The sequence below is a fragment of the Anguilla anguilla genome, chromosome 7 (genome assembly GCF_013347855.1).
Source record: "Anguilla anguilla isolate fAngAng1 chromosome 7, fAngAng1.pri, whole genome shotgun sequence".
Taxonomy (NCBI): Eukaryota; Metazoa; Chordata; class Actinopteri; order Anguilliformes; family Anguillidae; genus Anguilla; species Anguilla anguilla.
Window position 1 is genome coordinate 39,467,375 of NC_049207.1, and position 24,326 is coordinate 39,491,700.

The following is a 24,326-nucleotide window of genomic DNA, read 5'->3' on the forward strand; positions in this document are numbered from 1 at the left end:
CACACTCTCCACCACCGGCTCTTCTTTTCTGCAGTCATCCTCCTCTTCTTCTTAGTATTTTAGGTGCTTCCTCTTCGACATTCATCATGCAAGGTCCTGTGCGTGCCTCATCACAATAATGCTTGACGGGACTGTGGCACCCAATGGGAAGTAATATATAGAGAAGCAATTACAGAAAGCAAATTTTGCTCCAAAAATGCCAGTGCGATAATGTATTTTTATTATGAACAAATTAAGGATTGGCACTTCAACATTTAAATAATTGCAACAGAAGTGGAAATGATTTTTGTGTTGCATAACAGTGTAAATTCGGATGTCAAAAGACAAGCAATCTAATCCTAATCACAAACCCTATCCCCAATCATAACTGTCACCCTAAAACTATAGATGGTAAATGGACTGTATTTATATAGCGCTTTTTCCCGGAACTATAGAAACACAAAGTGCTTTACAATTAATGGCTCACATTCACCCATTCACACATACACTCACACACCAATGGTGAAAGGTAGCCATGCAAGGTGCCAGACAGCTTGTCAGGAGCGATTAGGGGTTGTGTCTTTCTCAAGGACATTCCAACACTTTTCGCCCAAACTGTCTGATTGTCAAAAGCCACTCTACCTCCTGAGCTTCTGCCACCCCCTAACCCTATCCCACAATGCTAATCCTAGGCCTAAATCATGATCCTCACCATGAACTATAATCTCCTGGTCCTAAATTCTAATCCTAAATCTCAATTTTAACCATAGTCTCAATGCCCAGCCCGAAACAAATTGTCTCATAAAGGGTCCATATAGCATATCATCAAATCATACAAAAGCAAATGTCATGGTTCCTAAAGAGTGATATGAAAACTTCTTCATGCAACATATGCCAAATTTTCCATCACCAACAATGTCACCTGGCGAAAGGCCAAATGTTATAAAGGGTGATATAAAAACATGCTTATGGAGAATGCTAAGCTAATTGTGATGAAGCTCATGTGACTTGAAACATCATGTGACATGATGTCATGAAACAATTCAAATTAACCATATTAAAAGTGTGCTGCACAGCTGTGCACAATAGCTAATGGTACTTAGTGATAACCTTTAACACTAGAAAAGGCCAACGTTGATGGCATCAGATGTTTGGACTTTAAAATGCAAATTACTTCAACACCGCAAATGCAATGCACTCCTCCTTCCATGACTTTTCCTAAATAGCCGGGCTTAAAATAACTGCATTGATAGAATTTTTTTAAATTGACTCATTAAATAAATACAGGCATTTTGTGCCATTTTCTTTACAAAACCCTCTTGCCAGACATTAGGTAACATGCTGACGTGTGAATGGGTTGCTCTCTCCTCCGGCACGGTATTAGGCAACTGAATGACTGACGCTTTGATAGAAATTATTGGGTCAAGCGCTATTGAAACTAATTTAGCAAATATAATCACAAAATGAATTAACTGAAATTGTTTGATGAAGATGATTTATGTTGATTATTGACTTCAGCGTGGGGATAAATAATCACAGGCATTGTAGTCATAGAAGTGACGGGTTTAACTCCGTGGAGAATACGCCTCCAACATACTTTCATTTTTTCACTGAAACGGTGACTTTGAATAGACTACTCTGAATAGACTACAGGATGACAAAAACGCAAGCAAACGGGACCAGAGGAAGCACTGAAATTACTGATGAATGACTTCATCATGGACCTGGCATGCAATCTGCATGAAAATTACATGAAGTCGAAGACAGATGCGGTAGCCACCAAAGCAGCCATGGTTGCAGCATCTGTCCACACACCTGTCACTCCTGGGGAAAAAAAGCACTGCTAGGTCGGCAAATGCAGACAGAATAAGGCTAAAGTCAGCTGTGTGACATGCAATCGATTTGTGTGCTGTCCCTGCTCACACAAACAATGAAAGCTGTGTGTTCCATTTGGAACTGATGAGTAAGAGGAGAGCGAGAGTAGCCTAGATAGGTAAAAGCTCAAACGAGATAGCGGGAGCAAGGCAAGTGAGAAGCGAGCAGAATTTGTAATGACTGAAGAAATGACTATTCTTAAATATTGCACTTGAAGTACTTTCTCCGTTTTGTGTTTTGCTGGTTTAGCACATTTTTGTTCTTTTCTCAATGTGCCTGTAGTATGCCTTGGCACATTTTCCCTTACCTATATAACAAAACAAATTAGCACGAAAAATGTTGAAATTGATGCAGCCATCGCCTTTATTTCAAGAAAATAATTTTTCAACATAATGTTTCGTAATCTTTATGAAATTAGGTGCTGAAGTCAATAAACTTTGTAATGTCCCAGACTGCACTACTTATGCTTTCATTCAAAATCTTATGACTTTCCACCGTAATACCAGTGATATAACATATGTTGAACTTTCCTTCATGAAACATTAGCTATTACTTTCCATAGTATATTACTGTACTGTGCAGTGTCATGCATCCTGTAAAGTGACAGCATTTTCAGTTTCATTGTTCTTAAGCTGAGATATTGCTTTATAAATCATCCATAGATGCGTTATGTAATATTCCAATGGTAAGGTAATGCTAAGGTAATGCCTTATGATACATAAATCGATGCTTAATGTAGTGCTCTACTGGTTCACCCTTTAGCGTGAAATAATTCAATAATTCAGACTTTTGTGGTATTGCTTTCAAAATCATTCATAGATGCTTTATTATTATACTGGTTAAAAACATTTAACATTCATAATTTTGAGGTATTTCTTTCAAAATCATTAATGGCACACATTTAATGCAAGAGATATTTAGTGCCATTGTAATCAGCCATTAGCCAGTTGACCTTGTTGGTTATGTCACTTTTGGCATAGCTTGTTGCTATGCGTGGAGTTTGCATGTTCTCCCCATGTTCGCGTGAGTTTACTCCGGGTACTCCGGTTTCCTCCGACACTCAAAGACATGCATGTTAGGTGCGCTCCTGCAGTTTCCCTTGACCAAGGAACTGACCTCCGAACTGGAGTTAGTCCCCGGGCACTGCACTGTGGCTGCCCACTGCTCCTAAGTAACTAGGATGGGTCAAATGCAGAGGACAAATTACCCCACAGGGTTCAATAAAAAGTATAACTTACATCTTTATGAGATACATTTTGTTTAAAGAGTTGAGTGATGACTTGTCTGGCCCATATGCTCATTGTCCATATGTGCGTATTGGCAAGAGCACCAAACTTGTACAGTGTTTTGAAAGGTGGTCTGGGTTTGTTAAAATGCAAATGCTTTTCTGAATACCAAACTTGCACAGTTCTGAAATGGCAAAGACTGTGCTTTGCTGTGGTTATCTATTTGAAATGAAAGTACTTTCAAAGCGGCTTTACCGGAAAGCATGGCTTTTCCGAGAAATAAGTCTCCTAATGCAAGTAAGCATGACCATATTTGGTATGTATTTTCAAAATGAAACTTGAAAACTGAAAATGACAGTTAAGTGCTGAGTATTTAATCTCTAGACAGCCAGCATTACAGCCAGGTCTGCTGAGATATGGAAAACAGAACAGAGGAACCTTTGGCTCTGATTGTGGATTTCAGGCTCTGAGTTTCTGCAGGTTTGTGAAAATTAAACTTTTTTTCTAAGCGCTGTGACTAAACTTAAATGGCAAGCTCGCTTTATCTAGCTTTCTTGCACTATGTGATCATGATTTAAATTGCATGCTGACTTACAGTACCTACTTCTTGCTTATCGCTGATCTTACAATTGTGTACACAGACGAACATGCACGCATGCTCATTCAAACATACATTACAAACACTTGATGTATACACACACATGCTTACACATACATATGTATGGATTCCTATGGCCTTTTATATGAATATGAATTTTGCTCACTTTGTTTCAGAAACATAGCAACATACCACCCAGCTGCCTGAAGGTGGTTAATTCAAATCTGATGATACACTAAAGATATCAAATTTCCTGTCAGCAGCTTCCACGCCATTAAATATAGTTGCAAACTAAGTAACATAGCTTACATAATTTGGTGGTTGGCTATCATGGCCCTCATCATGGTGTTATTTTTTTTGCCTGTTATAAATATTAAATTTAATCAAATTTATGTGTATAGCGGTTTGTACAGAGACATGGTCACGGAGACACTTTGGGGAAAAACAGAAAAAGGAAACAAAAACTAGGCTTGGATGCCCCAAAATGAGGAAATGGCATTAAAAAAAAAAAATAAAGAAATGTGTATGCCATATTTTGAAATGGAAGTGTTTTTAATGGGCTATTGTATGTCAGTGGAGTAATTATATGGCTAGCTTACATTCATTTAGAAATGTGGCAGTACAGGGTAGCTACAGTAGCTTAGTTTAAAAGTAGTTACCAGTACAGGCACAGCGATTAATGTGAGCCGTTTCAACTCAATAAAAAAAATAAAAAATAAAAAAAATAAAAAAAAATAAAATCAATATACCTGCCTTGATGTCATTAGCTTGTGCCAGTTTCTATACGACCGGTAATGTTTCCTAGTGACAAACTCTCTGTGCTGTATAGGTATTGGGCATGTCGCCCCACCAAGGCGTATCTTGGTGGGATGGCATACCTGCCATCCATCCCAATGTACTGTAGATACTCACTTTCACTGTATTTTATCTACAGATCTGTAAAACTAAGAAAAGGAGGAGGTTAGCTGATATCTTGATTTGTGGAATATACATGTGTTTATCACACTCTCCACCACCGGCTCTTCTTTTCTGCAGTCATCCTCCTCTTCTTCTTAGTATTTTAGGTGCTTCCTCTTCGACATTCATCATGCAAGGTCCTGTGCGTGCCTCATCACAATAATGCTTGACGGGACTGTGGCACCCAATGGGAAGTAATATATAGAGAAGCAATTACAGAAAGCAAATTTTGCTCCAAAAATGCCAGTGCGATAATGTATTTTTATTATGAACAAATTAAGGATTGGCACTTCAACATTTAAATAATTGCAACAGAAGTGGAAATGATTTTTGTGTTGCATAACAGTGTAAATTGGGATGTCAAAAGACAAGCAATCTAATCCTAATCACAAACCCTATCCCCAATCATAACTGTCACCCCAAAACTATAGATGGTAAATGGACTGTATTTATATAGCGCTTTTTCCCGGAACTATAGAAACACAAAGTGCTTTACAATTAATGGCTCACATTCACCCATTCACACATACACTCACACACCAATGGTGAAAGGTAGCCATGCAAGGTGCCAGACAGCTTGTCAGGAGCGATTAGGGGTTGTGTCTTTCTCAAGGACATTCCAACACTTTTCGCCCAAACTGTCTGATTGTCAAAAGCCACTCTACCTCCTGAGCTTCTGCCACCCCCTAACCCTATCCCACAATGCTAATCCTAGGCCTAAATCATGATCCTCACCATGAACTATAATCTCCTGGTCCTAAATTCTAATCCTAAATCTCAATTTTAACCATAGTCTCAATGCCCAGCCCGAAACAAATTGTCTCATAAAGGGTCCATATAGCATATCATCAAATCATACAAAAGCAAATGTCATGGTTCCTAAAGAGTGATATGAAAACTTCTTCATGCAACATATGCCAAATTTTCCATCACCAACAATGTCACCTGGCGAAAGGCCAAATGTTATAAAGGGTGATATAAAAACATGCTTATGGAGAATGCTAAGCTAATTGTGATGAAGCTCATGTGACTTGAAACATCATGTGACATGATGTCATGAAACAATTCAAATTAACCATATTAAAAGTGTGCTGCACAGCTGTGCACAATAGCTAATGGTACTTAGTGATAACCTTTAACACTAGAAAAGGCCAACGTTGATGGCATCAGATGTTTGGACTTTAAAATGCAAATTACTTCAACACCGCAAATGCAATGCACTCCTCCTTCCATGACTTTTCCTAAATAGCCGGGCTTAAAATAACTGCATTGATAGAATTTTTTTAAATTGACTCATTAAATAAATACAGGCATTTTGTGCCATTTTCTTTACAAAACCCTCTTGCCAGACATTAGGTAACATGCTGACGTGTGAATGGGTTGCTCTCTCCTCCGGCACGGTATTAGGCAACTGAATGACTGACGCTTTGATAGAAATTATTGGGTCAAGCGCTATTGAAACTAATTTAGCAAATATAATCACAAAATGAATTAACTGAAATTGTTTGATGAAGATGATTTATGTTGATTATTGACTTCAGCGTGGGGATAAATAATCACAGGCATTGTAGTCATAGAAGTGACGGGTTTAACTCCGTGGAGAATACGCCTCCAACATACTTTCATTTTTTCACTGAAACGGTGACTTTGAATAGACTACTCTGAATAGACTACAGGATGACAAAAACGCAAGCAAACGGGACCAGAGGAAGCACTGAAATTACTGATGAATGACTTCATCATGGACCTGGCATGCAATCTTACATGAAGTCGAAGACAGATGCGGTAGCCACCAAAGCAGCCATGGTTGCAGCATCTGTCCACACACCTGTCACTCCTGGGGAAAAAAGCACTGCTAGGTCGGCAAATGCAGACAGAATAAGGCTAAAGTCAGCTGTGTGACATGCAATCGATTTGTGTGCTGTCCCTGCTCACACAAACAATGAAAGCTGTGTGTTCCATTTGGAACTGATGAGTAAGAGGAGAGAGAGAGTAGCCTAGATAGGTAAAAGCTCAAACGAGATAGCGCGAGCAAGGCAAGTGAGAAGCGAGCAGAATTTGTAATGACTGAAGAAATGACTATTCTTAAATATTGCACTTGAACTACTTTCTCCGTTTTGTGTTTTGCTTGTTTTGCACATTTTTGTTCTTTTCTCAATGTGCCTGTAGTATGCCTTGGCACATTTTCCCTTACCTATATAACAAAACAAATTAGCACGAAAAATGTTGAAATTGATGCAGCCATCTCCTTTATTTCAAGAAAATAATTTTTCAACATAATGTTTCATAATCTTTATGAAATTAGGTGCTGAAGTCGATAAACTTTGTAATGTCCCAGACTGCACTACTTATGCTTTCGTTCAAAATCTTATGACTTTCCACCCTAATACCAGTGATATAACATATGTTGAACTTTCCTTCATGAAACATTAGCTATTACTTTCCATAGTATATTACTGTACTGTGCAGTGTCATGCAACCTGTAAAGTGACAGCATTTTCAGTTTCATTGTCCTTAAGCTGAGATATTGCTTTATAAATCGTTCATAGATGCGTTATGTAATATTCCAATGTATTTCCTTTAAAGTGACACCAGCTTCAGTATTTCTAAAGCTAAGGTAATGCCTTATGTTACATAAATCGATGCTTAATGTAGTGCTCTACTGGTTCACCCTTTAGCGTGAAATAATTCAATAATTCAGACTTTTGTGGTATTGCTTTCAAAATCATTCATAGATGCTTTATTATTATACTGGTTAAAAACATTTAACATTCATAATTTTGAGGTATTTCTTTCAAAATCATTAATGGCACACATTTAATGCAAGAGATATTTAGTGCCATTGTAATCAGCCATTAGCCAGTTGACCTTGTTGGTTATGTCACTTTTGGCATAGCTTGTTGCTATGCGTGGAGTTTGCATGTTCTCCCCATGTTCGCGTGAGTTTACTCCGGGTACTCCGGTTTCCTCCGACACTCAAAGACATGCATGTTAGGTGCGCTCCTGCAGTTTCCCTTGACCAAGGAACTGACCTCCGAACTGGAGTTAGTCCCCGGGCACTGCACTGTGGCTGCCCACTGCTCCTAAGTAACTAGGATGGGTCAAATGCAGAGGACAAATTACCCCACAGGGTTCAATAAAAAGTATAACTTACATCTTTATGAGATACATTTTGTTTAAAGAGTTGAGTGATGACTTGTCTGGCCCATATGCTCATTGTCCATATGTGCGTATTGGCAAGAGCACCAAACTTGTACAGTGTTTTGAAAGGTGGTCTGGGTTTGTTAAAATGCAAATGCTTTTCTGAATACCAAACTTGCACAGTTCTGAAATGGCAAAGACTGTGCTTTGCTGTGGTTATCTATTTGAAATGAAAGTACTTTCAAAGCGGCTTTACCGGAAAGCATGGCTTTTCCGAGAAATAAGTCTCCTAATGCAAGTAAGCATGACCATATTTGGTATGTATTTTCAAAATGAAACTTGAAAACTGAAAATGACAGTTAAGTGCTGAGTATTTAATCTCTAGACAGCCAGCATTACAGCCAGGTCTGCTGAGATATGGAAAACAGAACAGAGGAACCTTTGGCTCTGATTGTGGATTTCAGGCTCTGAGTTTCTGCAGGTTTGTGAAAATTAAACTTTTTTTCTAAGCGCTGTGACTAAACTTAAATGGCAAGCTTGCACTATGTGATCATGATCTAAATTGCATGCTGACTTACAGTACCTACTTCTTGCTTATCGCTGATCTTACAATTGTGTACACAGACGAACACGCACGCATACTCATTCAAACATACATACCAAACACTTGCTGTGTACACACACATGCTTAAACATACATATGTAGGGATTACTACAGCCTTTTATATGAATATGAATTATGCTCACTGTCTCAAAAACATAGCAACATACCACCAAGCTGCCTGCAGGTGGCTAATTCAAATCCAATGATACACTGTACATCTCAAATTTCCTGTCAGCAGTTGCCCACTTCCATTTCATGAAACATTGCTGCAAACTATGTAACATATCTTACATAAATTGATGGTTGGCTATCATGTCTGTAATATTATTTTTTGCCTGTTATACATATTCAATTTAATATAATTTATATGTATAGTGGTTTGTAGAGACACTGTCACAAAGAAACCTAACAAAAAAAAAAACTAGGCCTGGACACCCCAGAATGAGGAAATGAGAGAAAAAAAAAAAACCCAGAGGGAAGTAAATCACTAAAATACTGGCAAGAAAAACTCCCCTATGGGAAAATTGTGAGCTACCTAGTTTTCATGAGGGAGCCTATCCTCCACTGGTGTAATGGGAAAGATAGGCACAAATATAATGGTAACAGAAATGTAATGTGTGATCCATAGGCACAAATAGCCAAATGTGATTATTACAGGTTACAGTCTGAGATATAAAACTAGCTGGTAAGCGCACCAGTTGTTGTTAAACCTGACCCCTGTGTATGCTGGTTTTCTTTATAATCACACTCCCAGACTTTTAACAAGCTTGTAATTTTTCTTAACCTTTCTCCAGTGTTCGTTGTCCGCCCCTCCTTATTTTAGTGTTCGCGGCCAAATTTGGTCGGTCTGTTTTAACTGCTCTTATATTAACACAAAAACCATAAATCATCACTAAATTTTGTTTAAAGTAATAATCTCGAAGATTTTCATTAGAATAAATGTCTGTTAAGTCACTATCTATCGCTTAATTAGGTAACACAATGGTGATTGAGCCTATTATTATATTAATTTATATTAACATTATTATAATAATTTATGATTAAAGACCTGGGTGTCTGTGGCGACATTCCCGGGAAAAAATCACAAGTGGCGCGTAGATAGTGTTACGTCCCTCCGCCTCAGGTGGAGGCGCTGGCCGTTTGGACACGTGTGTCTTGTTACAGTTAATTGAGAGCACCTGTTGCGGTGCCCTTTTAAGAAGCCTGGAGTTGGCTTCTCAGGAAGATGGGGGCTTTTTCTCCTCACCTCTCGACCACGGCCGGGTCTTGATTTTATCTTGTGTTTTGCAGCTATTTTAGTATCTCTTATGTGTAATTAAATAAAGTTATTGGTTGTTTTTAGGAAGCCTTGGTATTGGCTTCGTTATTGTTTGCGGGGGGCTTGAGAGCAACCGTAACAGATAGTGACGCGTTTTCCATCACCCATTAGTGGTTGGTCCGCCAGAGAGGGTAGGCGGAACTAACGCAACAGGCTTGCTCTTCAACTCACTTGTGTGTGAGCGGCGTACTGGTTTTTCCGGTGTCTGCTAGCGTTAAAGGTGGGGGGGTTATGGAACCCTAATTAGTTTTTGTGTAACATGAGAGGTCATATTATTTGTTGATGTAGATTTCGTATTACATTTGATGACAATGTAACGTTACTAAATTGCATAGCTATTTGCACAGCTAACGCTAGCTACCGGACCATGTCAATAAAGGCAACATTAGTTTAGACAAAGTTGCGTACAGTAGCCATCTCTCATATCAGGTAATGCTGCATTAGCTAGCTAGCTAGCTAATGTAATTGAATCTAATGTCAGCTAACAATTAGAAAAAACGCTAGCTAACGCTACCGACCGGTACCAACCTCGCAAGCAGTCTCTCGAATGTAATGCTACCTTGTTGCAGCGTTGCAATGTAGCTAACTAAAGGCCAGTTCAGATCAATGATCCGCAACGAGACTGGATGAAACTTGCAAAATTCCAAGACGTCTGATTATAAACGTTCTAAAACTGCACTTGGCGATTTGACAAGGTGGGTCTTTTGAGACCCTAGGCAACGGCTTCAGAGGCTCTGCAACTAACCAGTTCACACTGCTGCAATTTTCTCTGCAACGTTCTAAAACCGTTTCATCTCGTTGCAAATTATTGATCTTAACTGGCCTTAACGTTACCGTTATTTACATTTCCATCAAGTTCATCAATATATAAGCCGGAGTATAGGTGGAGCAGAGCTGGGTCTGATTTCTGTGTAAAGATGTCAAGCCGGAGAAAACTAAATAAAAGAATACGGCAGTATGGATTATTATTTTATTACGCTTTTCCATATGCTCCTTCAGCCTTGATGCCCTTTTTTGATGAAATCTCCTTTGTTTTTGTTTTATTCTTCTTATTCTGATTGCTAATTTAACACCCAGCTCAGCTTTATTCTCGAACAGTTTAGCTAGCAAAACCAGAAACAAGGCAGTTGTTTCAAAAATATCACACAACAATCATTCACGATGATGATGCACAAGATACATAATTGCACGAGCCACAGCGAATCCCGCGAATTCTTCTCTGTAGTGTAAAGATGTTCATACCGGGCAAAAGGTGGATAAAGAACGTTTGTGGAAATTGATCATCACTAATTCTACCCCAGGTCTGCTACAGCATTTTAACCTGGCTCGGCAGTGTAAAGACAGCTTAAGTTAGCCTAATGTTAGACAATGAATGAGTATGTACATAACGTTACTTGTATAACAACCATTTTTTATTCAGTAAATAATAAGTGTTATAGTTGGCGTGGCCCAGGTGCCGACTAACTGACGTCACACAGGCGACACTGGTTGGATCCGGTTGGATCTATGGGAAGTGAGGTCCAAAAACATACCTGCAATTACCGCTTCTCGCCATTGGTACTGCCAAAGTGAACGAAACGGAAATCAAAAAATTAAGCTTATAATGGTCTTAACAACAAATGGTCAGACAATTAGCAAGCATTAAACAAATGCACTCCTGAGACCTCCTGTGCCACCATTTGCATGTTTACTTTCGCTGCAGTGAACTGTTTGAGGAAAAGCTAGAAACGGAAATCCACTTATACAGTAGACAAATTAACATAATGTCAAATAGAATAGTCGTGTTTTGTATTTGGTTGCATATCATTTGCATGCCATGACTTCCTGATGTCTGTGACCTACCAACATCATCAGAGTCTGGATATCTTATTTTCAGGTTGTCCTACAAGCGATACAAAAACTCTTTCATTTGAATGGATCTCTAAATGGCTAAATGTCTTTAAAGTTACAATCTCAAAGATTTCTGTTTCGTTCTCTTTGGCGGTACTAATGGCGAAAAGCAATAATTGCAGGTGTGTTTTTGGACCTCACTTCCCAGAGATCCAACCGGATCCAACCAGTTTTGCCTGTGTTACGTCAGTCAGTTGGCACCTGGGCCACGCCAACTATTGGGATGGCAGGGATTTTGCGTTTTCTCCTTCTTCTTCTCCTCCTTCTTCTTCTTCTTCTCATTCTTATTTTTCCTGCCGCCTATCCCACTAACAACACGTCTCCCCATTGGACATTTTACCGACACCAGCCAAATCTTCACCTACACGACCCAATCAAAAACTCACATACACAAGAAAAATACCCATACCTTTTTACTCCTTTTTAATCTGCCTGTTGCCTCATGGGCAAGGTTACAGTCTTGGGAACATGGGGTCCTAGGTTCAAGTCCAGTTAGGAACACGTTTCTTTAAACTGCTTTTACCCTCACTAATAATTGTCTACTACTTCTCAATTATTGCTTTTGCACCATATATACCCGCCGTTCACCGAACGTATACACTGCATTATGACGTACCGTCTGCACGTTTCAGTTATTAACCGGCTACAATACTGCAAAGCCATATGGATTCAACGGGAGCTCTTCTGTGCTTACTGGCCTGTGTTCTTCTTTAAAAGCACGGACAGGTTTGCTAATGATATTTCACGCATTGCATAGCTATGTCATGGTGCTGCACTAACAAAGTCACACACTGGTAAACCTCCGGTTGAAGGCCTGAATCCCGCCTCACCCTCAGGTAGATAATTTCCTCTTTTACACTAACGTTTTCTTACGCTTATATTTGCTTTACCAAAACTCACTCACTCACCCATATGCAGTTCATGACGGCAAATGTATTCCTTTTATTAAAAAGTTACACCAGTTCACCACTATGCCATTTCTACAAACTATATTTCTTCACTTGGCTACCGTACACAACCTTCTTATCAGCAAACGCCACGTTTCTACATTCATGTTACCTCGCCCTGTTCTCTATCTAGCCACATACAAACAATTACTACGTATGTACATTCTGCAACTCCCCATTAAAACATTACATTTAAAATCATGACTCACTCATAATTATAACTACTACTACTGAACATGAAAAAACCACATCAGTGCAATAGATTTCACACATTACTTAACCCTCTACTTTAACAATTAATGTTTTATACAGACTGTTATATATACCGTTCGATAAGGAAACTAAGCTCGCTCATGGTCACTTTGTTTACTTCGCACTATAGTCTGTGATCATGTCAACCTTCACCTACATGCCCATTCTGCTAAAAACATATTGTTTCAACTACACAATTTCATCATTTCTCCTAATTTATCTCACACTGTTGTTACTTTCTCATATGCAAAGCCTGCTGGGACATATGCGTCTGCTCCTATTCTCCACTATCAAGTTTTCCGGTTCTAGTTTAGCAAAACAGCGAAGAGGATTCCTACCTGCAGATAAGCCTATCAAAATACCTTATAAACCTTACAAACACTAAAAGTGCATCTCCACAAAATAACAGACAACAGAGCAGAACAGAAGGGTACACAAGTTGCGACCTAGGGAGCTCTAATTCTACGGGCTTGCTGATTGTTTTGTCAATCAAGGCTTGTTGGATGGCTGTCAAATCTGTGAGTAAATACACTGGCCATATTTCACCTGCGTTTCTGATGCGTTTACACTTACGCCACCGCACCCTTTGTCAAAGCCACTGTTTTACATAGCAAACAGAAACTGCTAAACGGTACACGCTCATCAGACTGTACAAATTCGCACAAGGATAGCCATAATCCACAACCATTTCTTACAGGGTCATTTTGCATTCTCACTCTCATAATAAAACGCTTTGCAAAAAGAAATGATATCTCATAAAAAACACGTTTTCAACGTACAAAAATGCCAAGTTACTCACACATACAAGACATACACCGTCTATAACGCATTCATTCGGACTGCCAAAATCCAGGCCTGCCATTAAAAGTATTGATATCAAAGTGACGCCAAGTTACGGTACTACGAACAATATAGGCTACCTTGCCTCACCGAAATTAAATAAGATGTATTCCAACGCAATGCTAAGCAATATTTCCTCAATTCTTTCAAGTCACTTGGCCCTGTGTGTATAAGCATGCAGTACATGGACAGGCCAAACATATGTGTGGATGGCTTTCTCACAGTCAAGATTGATTGAAGAGGCGTCTATATCTAGTGTAAAGTTGTTCATACCGGGCAAAAGGTGGATAAAGAACGTTTGTGGAAATTGATTATCACTAATTCTACCCCAGGTCTGCTACAGCAATTTAACCTGGCTCAGCAGTGTAAAGACAGCTCAAGTTAGCCTAATGTCAGACAATGAATGAATATGCACATAACGTTACTTGTATAACAACCATTTTATTATTCAGTAAATAGTAAGTCTTATAGTTGGCATGGCCCAGGCGCCAACTGGCTGACGTCACACAGGCGACACTGGTTGGATCCGGTTGGATCTATGGGAAGTGAGGTCCAAAAACACACCTGCAATTACTGCTTCTCGCCATTGGTACCGCCAAAGAGAACGAAACGGAAATCTTCGAGATTGTAACTTTAAGTCATCAAGGGTCCAAGGTATCAAATGAGCCTCAAACCACCCGACTGCTGCCAGATATGCAGTAGATACTACAAGCATTGTTTCTCCTGATTAATTTTCCTGTTGAACTCAATGGAAATATAGGGAGAAACAATGCTATTTAAAGTCTCCAGCTAGTCCTATCTGCATGTTTTTGGACTGTGGGAAGAAACTGGAGTACCCAGAGGAAATGAGGAGAACATACAAACTCCACACAGAAAGGCCCAGGCTGAGATTTGAACCCACAGCACCACTGCACCACCTAGTGTGGGCACATGGTCATTAAAATTAATCAGTTGGTAGATAAAAAAGTAAAGCAAATGATAATGAAAAAATTGAAAAAGAAAACAAACAAGAATTGTTGGAATTAAAACCAGTATATGCAGGGGTCCCCCACGACTGAGGTTGAGAACAACTGAAATAAACAGTCCAAACAAAGGAATGCATATTTATATGCAGTTCAGAGGGGTGTGGTGATGCATCTAAACTTCCAGGTTTGTATGACAGGATGGGGCTAGAGTATAGATTGTAGAAAAAATATGGACCAAGTCACTCTCAACAATGATTTTCCACAGGCTTGGTGAAAAGTGTTTTGAAACTGCGGAAGTGCAGTATTTTGGTGCCACCATGCGGTACAAATTGGAGCCAGAGACTGGCCTTATATGGGGATGAAGTCTGAGCCCAGGTCATCCACTTCCACGCGCGTGAGATACAGTTACTCTGCAGTGATGCAAGATGTCCTCGTTTTGTGCACAAAATACTAAAGTATTGTCTGAACAACACAATAACTTAACAAATTGGTACATGGGGAGCCATAAGGTGAAGAAAAAACCTATTGCAATTACATAACTGACTTTGTATTTTGACTGGATTGTTACTATTGAGTGTTGCACTGGTGAAATAGTATTTTGCTCATGGATTTTGACACACCTGAGCCTTTTGATCATTTCATGACTGACCATGCACTGAAGTGGGAGGAGAGCCAAGGTTCAGAGTGTGTCAGTCAACTGCAATTTTAGGGCAACTATACACCATAAATCGCAGCCCAGTGTAGGGCGGATTGATAATTTTGGGGCTTCCCCCTGCAATGCGCACATGATCACAGCCTATTCAAAAGCCAATCAACAGTTTTCGTGGATCACATACCATCCAATTTGATTTTGATATAAATCCCAGAAGAAGGAAAAATGCATATTTTGCAGTTATCCATCATTGTATTTTTTCTTTTTATAATGTTAATTCCGGTATTTACTTACATTAATTGTTTATGACTGTTCTTATACTGCACTGTGGTCCCGGGATACTGTGAGAATGACAATAATTGTAACTCAACTTGAATAATCTTTCCATTTTAATTATCTGTAGTTAACATAATAGCTACATGCAAGTAACATGAATTAATTACATTAGTTATCTCCGCATACCGTTAGGTAGCCTAAAATAAGATTCATGTGTGGGTCATGCTATCCGCATAGCCTATAGGCTATATATTTCCATTTGGATAGATTATGGATTCTATATCATCAGAGACAAAATAATAACCAAGGAGAAAGTTTCATGCAATTTATGCAAGCTGCAACTAATCCTCAAAATGTTGAGATTTGCCTCCAAAGGGGATCAGTCAATTTGTTTTAGTTAAAGTGAGCCATGCCATTTTTGTGAATTAATTGTGTTTTGCACATTTTAGCACTTTTTCCTGTGTGTCATCAATATCATTAGATTTCTTTCATCCCGTTGTGGTAGCACTTTACCTACAGTTTCTGTGGTCTTTTGCTGTTGCTGTTTTTCAACATTAATACCATTTACCTCAAATATAGTGGTTTGTGTGAATTTACAGTCAATTTATAGCCTACAGTAGCCTACAATGTTAATATAGTTTATTCCGCTGATAATGTTTGATGCGCAGACCATAAGAATCAGAGAATAATATCCCTCCTCCCTCATTCAGTTGCTAAATAGAAGGCCAGAGGAGAGACAGACATGCTGGCACTATCAACACCTGACTATTGTCTGGCAGTGGGGGTGTGAAGAAAATGGCACAAAATGTATTTATTTATCGAGTCAAAATCAGGAAACTGTCCTAAATTTATGTCATTTTGTCAGACTTAGCCTATATTACTGCGTTTGTTTGAATAAAAATATGCATGAGTTCACCCAACTCCTTAAAAATGAAAACTTTTTTATTAGTTAGCTAGCTGGCAGGTATTAACTATCACAAACAAGTAGCTGCAATTTAGTTTATGGCCATCTTAGTTTCCTTCATATTTCTCAAACAACTACAGTAGTTCCTTATCAGTCTTGTAATGTGCCTGTGCTTGCGGTGGTGCTGCCACTGGGTGGCGGCAGAGGACATTCTCCTCGCTCTCACATTCCCTGCTAATTGCTGATTCGGTCCACCTGGAGTCTACCCTTTATAGGGACCTCTCTCACTCTGCTCTGTGCTCTTGCATTGCACAAGCAGCCGGTAACGCTCTGGGTATTTAGAGAGCTAGGTGTGACTTACTCGATGGCTGTCTGGTACGGGAGTTAAATACGTAGCAACCGGGGCACTTGAGAGTTGTCACGTTTCTTAGAAGGGTATTGTGTATAGCGTTATCTCCAGCTAGTCTCAGTCTTGAGCCGTGAGATCTTACCTATGTGTTTGTTGTTTTTGATTCTCAGTCAAGAGACTTTCGTCCTGTTTTTGAGGATTGCCTTTTGTTTGGCCATTTGCCAGGGTTTGTCTCCCTATTTCCTTTGTCCTACCTCGCTTAGTGATCGACTGCTGTTCGCAGTCAGCTTTTAGACTCCCGGTTGATTTATTGTCTGCATCTGACGTTGCTCGCCAGCCCCAACCTTACAAGTCTCTATAAATCTTGCAACTGACTTCTCTGTTGGAGTAATCTGGGTTTAACAATATATATATATATATATATATATATATATATATATATATATATATTTTACTTTTGAAGTCATAAAATATTATGCTAATTTGTTTTGGAGCATTTGTGCCTACACTTAATGCTGCATGGAAAACAATGGGCTCATACAAAAATGTAATCGCATTGAAGGCATTATTAAACACTTAATAAACTGACTGCGAAATGACTTGCATGCTAATCGGTTATTAGCTTATTTATTCATACTTTCGCGAAGGCTATTTTGAACAAAAATATTTTTACATGTGTGGTATAAAGTATTTTAGTTTTACAAAGGAGACATGCGTATCGCTCCAACAAGAGTAATTAGATGGAAGACAAAAGCGGCTAATTTAAAAAACCCTATTAAAGCAAACAGCCATAAGTCTTTGGCCAAGTTAACAATTTATATTAGATTAGATTAGATTCAACTTTATTGTCATTGCACATGTCACAAGTATAGAGCAACGAAATGCAATTATTAGATGAGAAATGAGAGAACAGGAGGAAGGAGGAGGGAAAAACCTCAGCACATAGCAACATCATAAAAACATTACAACAAAACTCGAAGACTTGCACATGTGGTAGGGGGAAGGGTGTCGGGGAGGGGAAGTGTCGCAGCACAGACACTGGGGGGAGCGCGCAGCCGCTCAGGCGCAGCGCATCAAACCCTCAGCAGACTGCACTGTAACGGGGGAGGGAGGGGGGGAGGGAGCCAAGAAGGCGTTGAGTAGGAGGTGGTGTGTGTGTTATGTATCTTCGTGTGCGTGTGTGTGTAAGTCCATGGACGTCATCTCCACCACAGTCTCAACATTGTCTCTGCCGTCTGATACTGATGACGAGGACACGGCCGTTGCCGTGGAGACGACCTCGAAGAGTCCTGATCCAGAGACAAAGTTCATAGGAGCAGGGAGGTGGGGGTAGGGCCGAGCATCTGTCTGTATAACAATCCAGGAGAGTGGAGAGATATCAGCCTTTTAAGGCCAATGTGGGGGAGCCAATGAAGATAAGGATTGTTTTGGGTTCAGGCAGACTTCTGCATTTTTCGTCTACCTTTAGTCCTGTGGTTCTCTCAGCGTTGTTCCAATCATCCGAATTTGATGGCCCATTTCAGTGAGCCGAACCGACAACTTCTCCAAGTTGGTATCCGTCATGCGAATTTGCGATCCAATCGCATCCAGTTTGCAATTGAGCTCGCAAATCGCTTGAGTCTGAGTGTTGACAGCCCTGCCCGTTCCCTCAATGGCGGGCAGCTTCCCAATTAGTGCTGCCAACGCCTTCTGAACTTTGCGATAAATCAGGATGCTGCCAGCTCCAAACAGCAGAAAGCCTGTTATCATAATTCCAATCAAGTAAACATCTTCAACATCCTCAACGGAAAGGATCGACAGGCACAGGACCCTCCACTCCTTCCAGGAGTCCATCGTGTATCCGGCTGCAAACGTTCCGTCAGGGCAAGAGGGCTCTCCCTGACCCGTTCTTCTCGTTGAGAAAATGCTATCAATTGCGTTGAGAGACCAGTTGATCAGATCCATGATTTTAGGTTTCGGAGAGAAATGCAGAGAGAGGCTCCGGATAGTTCAGACAGAGACAGCACAAGACAAGAGAGCAGCAAGCAGGGGCTGATAAGAGCAGGGAGGGAGCAGAGGAAAAAGCGTCCGCCTTCGTTGAGAGCAGGAAGAAGATATGTTGTTATATGTTATTTGATTATACTGCAGTATTTATGACATTAAAAATGAAAAAATATAGATGCAAGCAGTGATTACAGGGGCCAGCAGCAAGCACAACACACCATTGCAACAGTTGAGCTACCATGTGGTCACTCATAGTGACCTTGGAGTGACCTTCAATCATGCAAAGTTTTGTGACACCGGAACGTGCGGTTACGTAGTGTTATCAAATCGTACAGGATTAGTAGAATTTGAAGCATTTTTTAAAAAAGTCAAATTTGCGGAACATCTAATGGGCAGAGCTTATGGGTCCTTATGGGAAACGTGTTACACTTGACGAGTTGCACATATGTCCAAAATTTCATGATGATAGCTCAAATGGGGCAGGAGATATGCTTGTTCAAAATTGTCCAAAAACCACACCTATTAGCTCATGATAGCATCACCTTATGGCCAATCGGCTTCATATTTGCTCCCTGTCCATTTGGAGTGCCCCTATACCAATGTGCCAAGTTTAGAAAAAATCTGCATAGTGGTTATGCCTAAACTGGAAATGAGCTCTCTAGCGCCACCATTTTGTTTTATTGGGCCAACAATGGATGGTTAGCCTCCACTTATGTGTGCTAATATGCCTACAAAGTTTTGTGGTGTTAGGTCAAACCGTTCAGAAGTTATACACCTTTATGTGAAAAGCCACGCCCTCCGCAATATTCATTGGCTCATAGTGGCATTGTTTTTTAACTTTTCAAAAATCCGATAGTTAAATTAGTAGACATTGCTCCATAGATTACGAATACCAAGTTTTGTGCAGATTGGTGAAAAATCTAAGGAGGAGTTTGATTATTTATAGTTTTGCATAAAATTCAAAATGGTGGAAAATCTAAGTAACCGGAAGTGATGGGTCCTTGATGTAAATTTGGACCCATGGCATTTGTGTGCAAAATGACATGATTCTAGGTCAAACGGGGCATGAGATATTCCTGTTTATATTCAAAGTTTGCAATTTCAATCGCTTGCTATAGGCTAGCGCCCCCCTTTGGCCAAGCGATGTGAAATTTCATGGCCTGTTGGCATGATCCTCTACCATTATGCAAAGTTTCGTAAAAACCAACCAGTCGGTTATAGGGGCTGCCATAGACTTCCATGGGGAGAAAAATAAAACTAACTAACAATACGGTGCTTTGCAACTTCGGTGCTTGCCCCCCTAATAATAAAACTAACAATAACAATAGGGTGCCTTCGCACCTTCGGTCCCCTAATAAACTGTCAAACGCCGAAATGGGTTTGACCTCCCTGTTCAGAGAGTTACCGGATCCATAAAAATATTTGAATGGCTACATTGACAACTATCATAAAGGAGGCCTATGCCAGCTGATACCAGCGCAATGTTAGCTGGGTCTTAAATAAAGGTGTAAAAAAACTGCCCAGTATTGTTCATAACTCACCCGCCTGCCCCTATCAAATTTTTATCAAATATACAGTCACCCTACTTGTGCATTTCAATGTTTTCTGTCATTTGAGCAACAGTTCATCTAATGAGGCATTTTGTTGCTTTGAACGGCACCATTGGCATTGTTATGCTCTTCCCTGGTTTTATTCTCTTTAAAAAGACTGCTGTCATTATTTTTAAGTTATAGCATAGGCCTTATAGCTATTTAACTACATTTTTATTGGGAAATTAAAACTGGGCCATAATAATTAAACATTTAGGCAATGTTTCATAGAAAATTTGACAGTATACAATTCTCACAAATTTTCTTATTCATGAGATGTGTTTAAACTCAATTTTTGGAAAAAGTGCAGTTCTCTAGAGAGAAGTTTCTTCTGATGAGTATATCCTCATTTTCCATTACTGGTAGAGCATGCAAATAGGCAGTATGATGGGACACAAAGCACATGACTCTTAAAAAGAAAGAAAATAGGTCATTTGATTGGCTATGATTGAATCCAGTTGCAACACACCCGGAAATAATGTATTCAGACTAACCAGCCCATTTTCCAACTGTACCATATGCTTTGAGCTATGCCCTTCTCACCTCTGGTCATGAAAATGCCAATAATCAGTAACTACACCCAATGCACGCGTACACGACACCCTTGCCAGTGCTAATCCACTGTGACATTGATTCCGAAAATAGAGCCAAAAGTGTCAACAGATGTGATCAACAATTTAGGAAACACTGGGTAGCATTGCTTTGAAATATAGCTTGTTTAATTTGTAAGAAGTAAGATAGCCAGCACTGTTTCTTGTGCAGTAACTTGGCGTCATTTTCAATACATAATTCAATACAGGCCTAGATTTTGCCAGTTTGAATGAATGACTTATGGACAGTGCTTTGTATGTGTGAGTACTTTGGCATTGTTGTACAATAAAAATGTGTTTTTCATCAGGTATGCAAATTACAGCCTATTTAATGCTTACAAGCCTGCTTTACAGCAGCCTGGCAGCTGAGTGCAGGTCAGAGCACACAACAAAGTAAAAACCCAGTGGTTTGATTGTTTCTAAGTGAATGTAGTTTGTGTGATAAGTAACCATTTTGAACACATTTTGTGCATAGAAGCTCTTCGAAAGGACACCATTTGACTGATATACAGGGCTTAATCAAAACAAGAGAATGGGTATATAAAGAAGATTTGTTTTGTGGGATTCCAGAGGGTACCACCCTTTTGGAATTTGTTTCTGGAAGTGGATTATGGCTGGGAAAGAAGATATACTTAATATAAATATACAATGTTCATATTTGGAGAGGTTTGGTGACATTTGGAGAGGTTTTGGGGACACTTGGACCCACCTTTGGGAAAACGCATGTAAGATTTTACTGCTTTGTTCAATTTACTTCATACTTTTATCCTGGTGTTGTATACATCCTGGGGTATGACTGGAAAAGATAAATCTGGTTTCACCCAGTATCATAACTACATGTAATTACTAAAAGTAAAAGTAGAATACATATGCCCTATATGTTTATGGAGTGGGATTCTCATAGGTTCAGGGTATTTGGTCATTTTGGTAAACATGTGCTTTGTATTTCAAGCTTTTATGTCTGTACTGCATAATAATAATTATATATAATAATATAATAATAATTTCAGGGATAATGGGGTTTATTTAAGACAGGGGGATGTGAAAGACAGGGGGATATAAAAGTGTGATGTGATGTCTTGTTGTCTACATAACTTGAGTTTAATGCTAAAAATTAAAATATTACTCAAAATAGGAAAATAGGTTCTGGGTTGCGTTTTACATCTCCAATATTCAAATTATAACAATGTCAATGTGTTTTAGGCTGGAGTTTTTCTTCAAATAAACAAAGTCTGTTCAGGACTTCTAACTCATGAATTCTGGGAAGGGGCCTTTTAGAAAATAAATGTATGTTTTTGACTTGGGTATGACTGGATTTAATTTTAATCAATTTCTTTTATTCCTCTAGGCATACATGAAGCAGAGAAGATAATTACCGTGGAAGACAGTGTTAATGGATCCTACCATTAAAACCTAAACATTTTAATAAATTGAATATTTAACTTTTGAAGCTGCGGGCATGTTTTGGACATTCTTTACATAAACATGTAGAAGATATAGAGGGAATACTACCCCATCCAAAATGTTGCCCACAGTCAATATGTGAACTAACTGTTAGACAATCAAAGTTTCTTGGAAATTTGAAGGCATATGGAATTATACCTGAAAACTGCAAGCTAGAGAGAATGGAGTCATTAAAAGAAAATCTGTCTCAGGTAAAGGAGAGTCTAATGGAGCTTGAAAACTTGTATAAAGAAGGCAAAGATCAACATGATGCTACAGTGAAAGCCACAGAGGAAACAATACGTCTTGCTCTGAATATCCCAAGGGAAAACTGGATCAACACTGGTCAACCTCTGAAAGTTCTCGTAGAAAGCTTACAAAGACAGCTGGACATTTTACAGAGTCCATCATATTCCTGTGAAGTGATTTCAGACAAGGACGTTATGAAGAATGCATCTGGAGGACTGGCTTTAGAAGGGATTTTACAAAACCAGCAGCTCATTGCGATTCCAGAGTCCCTTTCACTTACCAGTCCAAAACAAGATTCCATGTATGAACAGAAAGAATTTTCATCTTACAAATCCCAGTCAGTACATGAGAAAGTCATTCAAAAACTAAGCTTCAGCTTGAGCACCTCATTGAAAATTGGATATGGGAGCTTTAGCCTTGGCTCTGTAGTAGATGGAAATAAATTGAGTGAGAAAGAGGACACACATACAAATTCACATGAAGAGTCATACATCTTACAAAAAAAGCACAACTACATCCCATTGGCTTGCTGCTTTATTGAGAAAGAGATGCTTTTGTTATCTGATGGAGCCATCAATGCCCTTAAAGAAATTGAAATGCTCATTTTACATTCTAACAAAAGCAAAACAATAATAAACAAAGTTAAGGATTTTTATGAGAGATTTGGCTCCCATGTGAACCAGGGCCCTATACACTTTGGAGGGATTTTCCGGTGGAGAGCTTGTGCTGCAGGCTTCAGTAGCAGTGATCTGTCAGAAATGAAGAAGTTGACATCTGATGCTCTGAATGCTTACATTGGTGCTGGATATAGTGGGCCTTTTCTAAATTTCTCAGGAACAGGAACAACTTCTGCTTCACAGCTTACGGGATCTTTTACCGGGAAACACAAAGAAACCCTGATCAGTCAGGTGCAGCTCTCAGTCAGTAAAACTGGTGGTCCTGCTGAGGTTGATAATCACTTACAGTGGAAATGCCATCTTGCCACTAATAATAAAACCTGGAGTGTTATTGATCGAGGAACAACACTGATTCCTGTATGGGAAATACTCACAGCTACTCATGAAGATGACTTCACAGATGCTTTCAATTTAAGCAGAATATTAATGGAAACATTCACAGATATCACTAAGCTAAATGTGGAACAAGTACTGGAAGAAGATCTTTGTGAGGTAAAAAAAGCAAAAATTCTTATTCAATCAGTAAAGAATTGGTCTGCCTCAGAATGCAAATCTCACTTGACAACATTACTAAAATTAAAAACCAGGCTTCTTCAGAAAACAGGATCCCACAACACCTGGATTCTAGTATGTCTCTCTGATCAGATTCTTCAGAACTATCTGTTGGAAGTGACTACAGTAAACAAAAGTTCAAAATTCCTTACTATTTTGATGCAAAATCTGCTGGAACCTGATCTTTGTAAGGTGGAAAACTTCCCAAACAGAAGTAAAATCATGAATTGGATCTACCAAAAGGAGGATGACAAAGACATTTCTGTTTCTGAGTTCTCAGAGTTGTACAAAAGATTGCAGCATGCCAAAAAAGAACTGGAAGACAGCAGATATGCATTAAGTTGTGTTGAAGAGGATTTCAGTGCCAAGAAAAATGCTACTATCACGGCAACCCTTTCACTGAATTCATGGTGCAAAACACTGAGAGAAAATGATCAGAAGGAAACAGAACTATTGATAGTATCCATAGC

The 24,326-nt window shown here is 39.3% G+C and overlaps 1 long non-coding RNA gene across 1 annotated transcript; it reads left to right on the plus strand.

Annotated features, from left to right (window-relative positions):
- Nucleotides 1–8,092: 8,092 nt before the first annotated feature.
- On the plus strand, nucleotides 8,093–22,382 carry LOC118231001. The gene is made up of 2 exons (XR_004765985.1): nucleotides 8,093–8,257; nucleotides 22,284–22,382. It is a non-coding gene; the product is annotated as an uncharacterized LOC118231001 (long non-coding RNA).
- The last annotated feature ends 1,944 nt before the right edge of the window (nucleotides 22,383–24,326 follow it).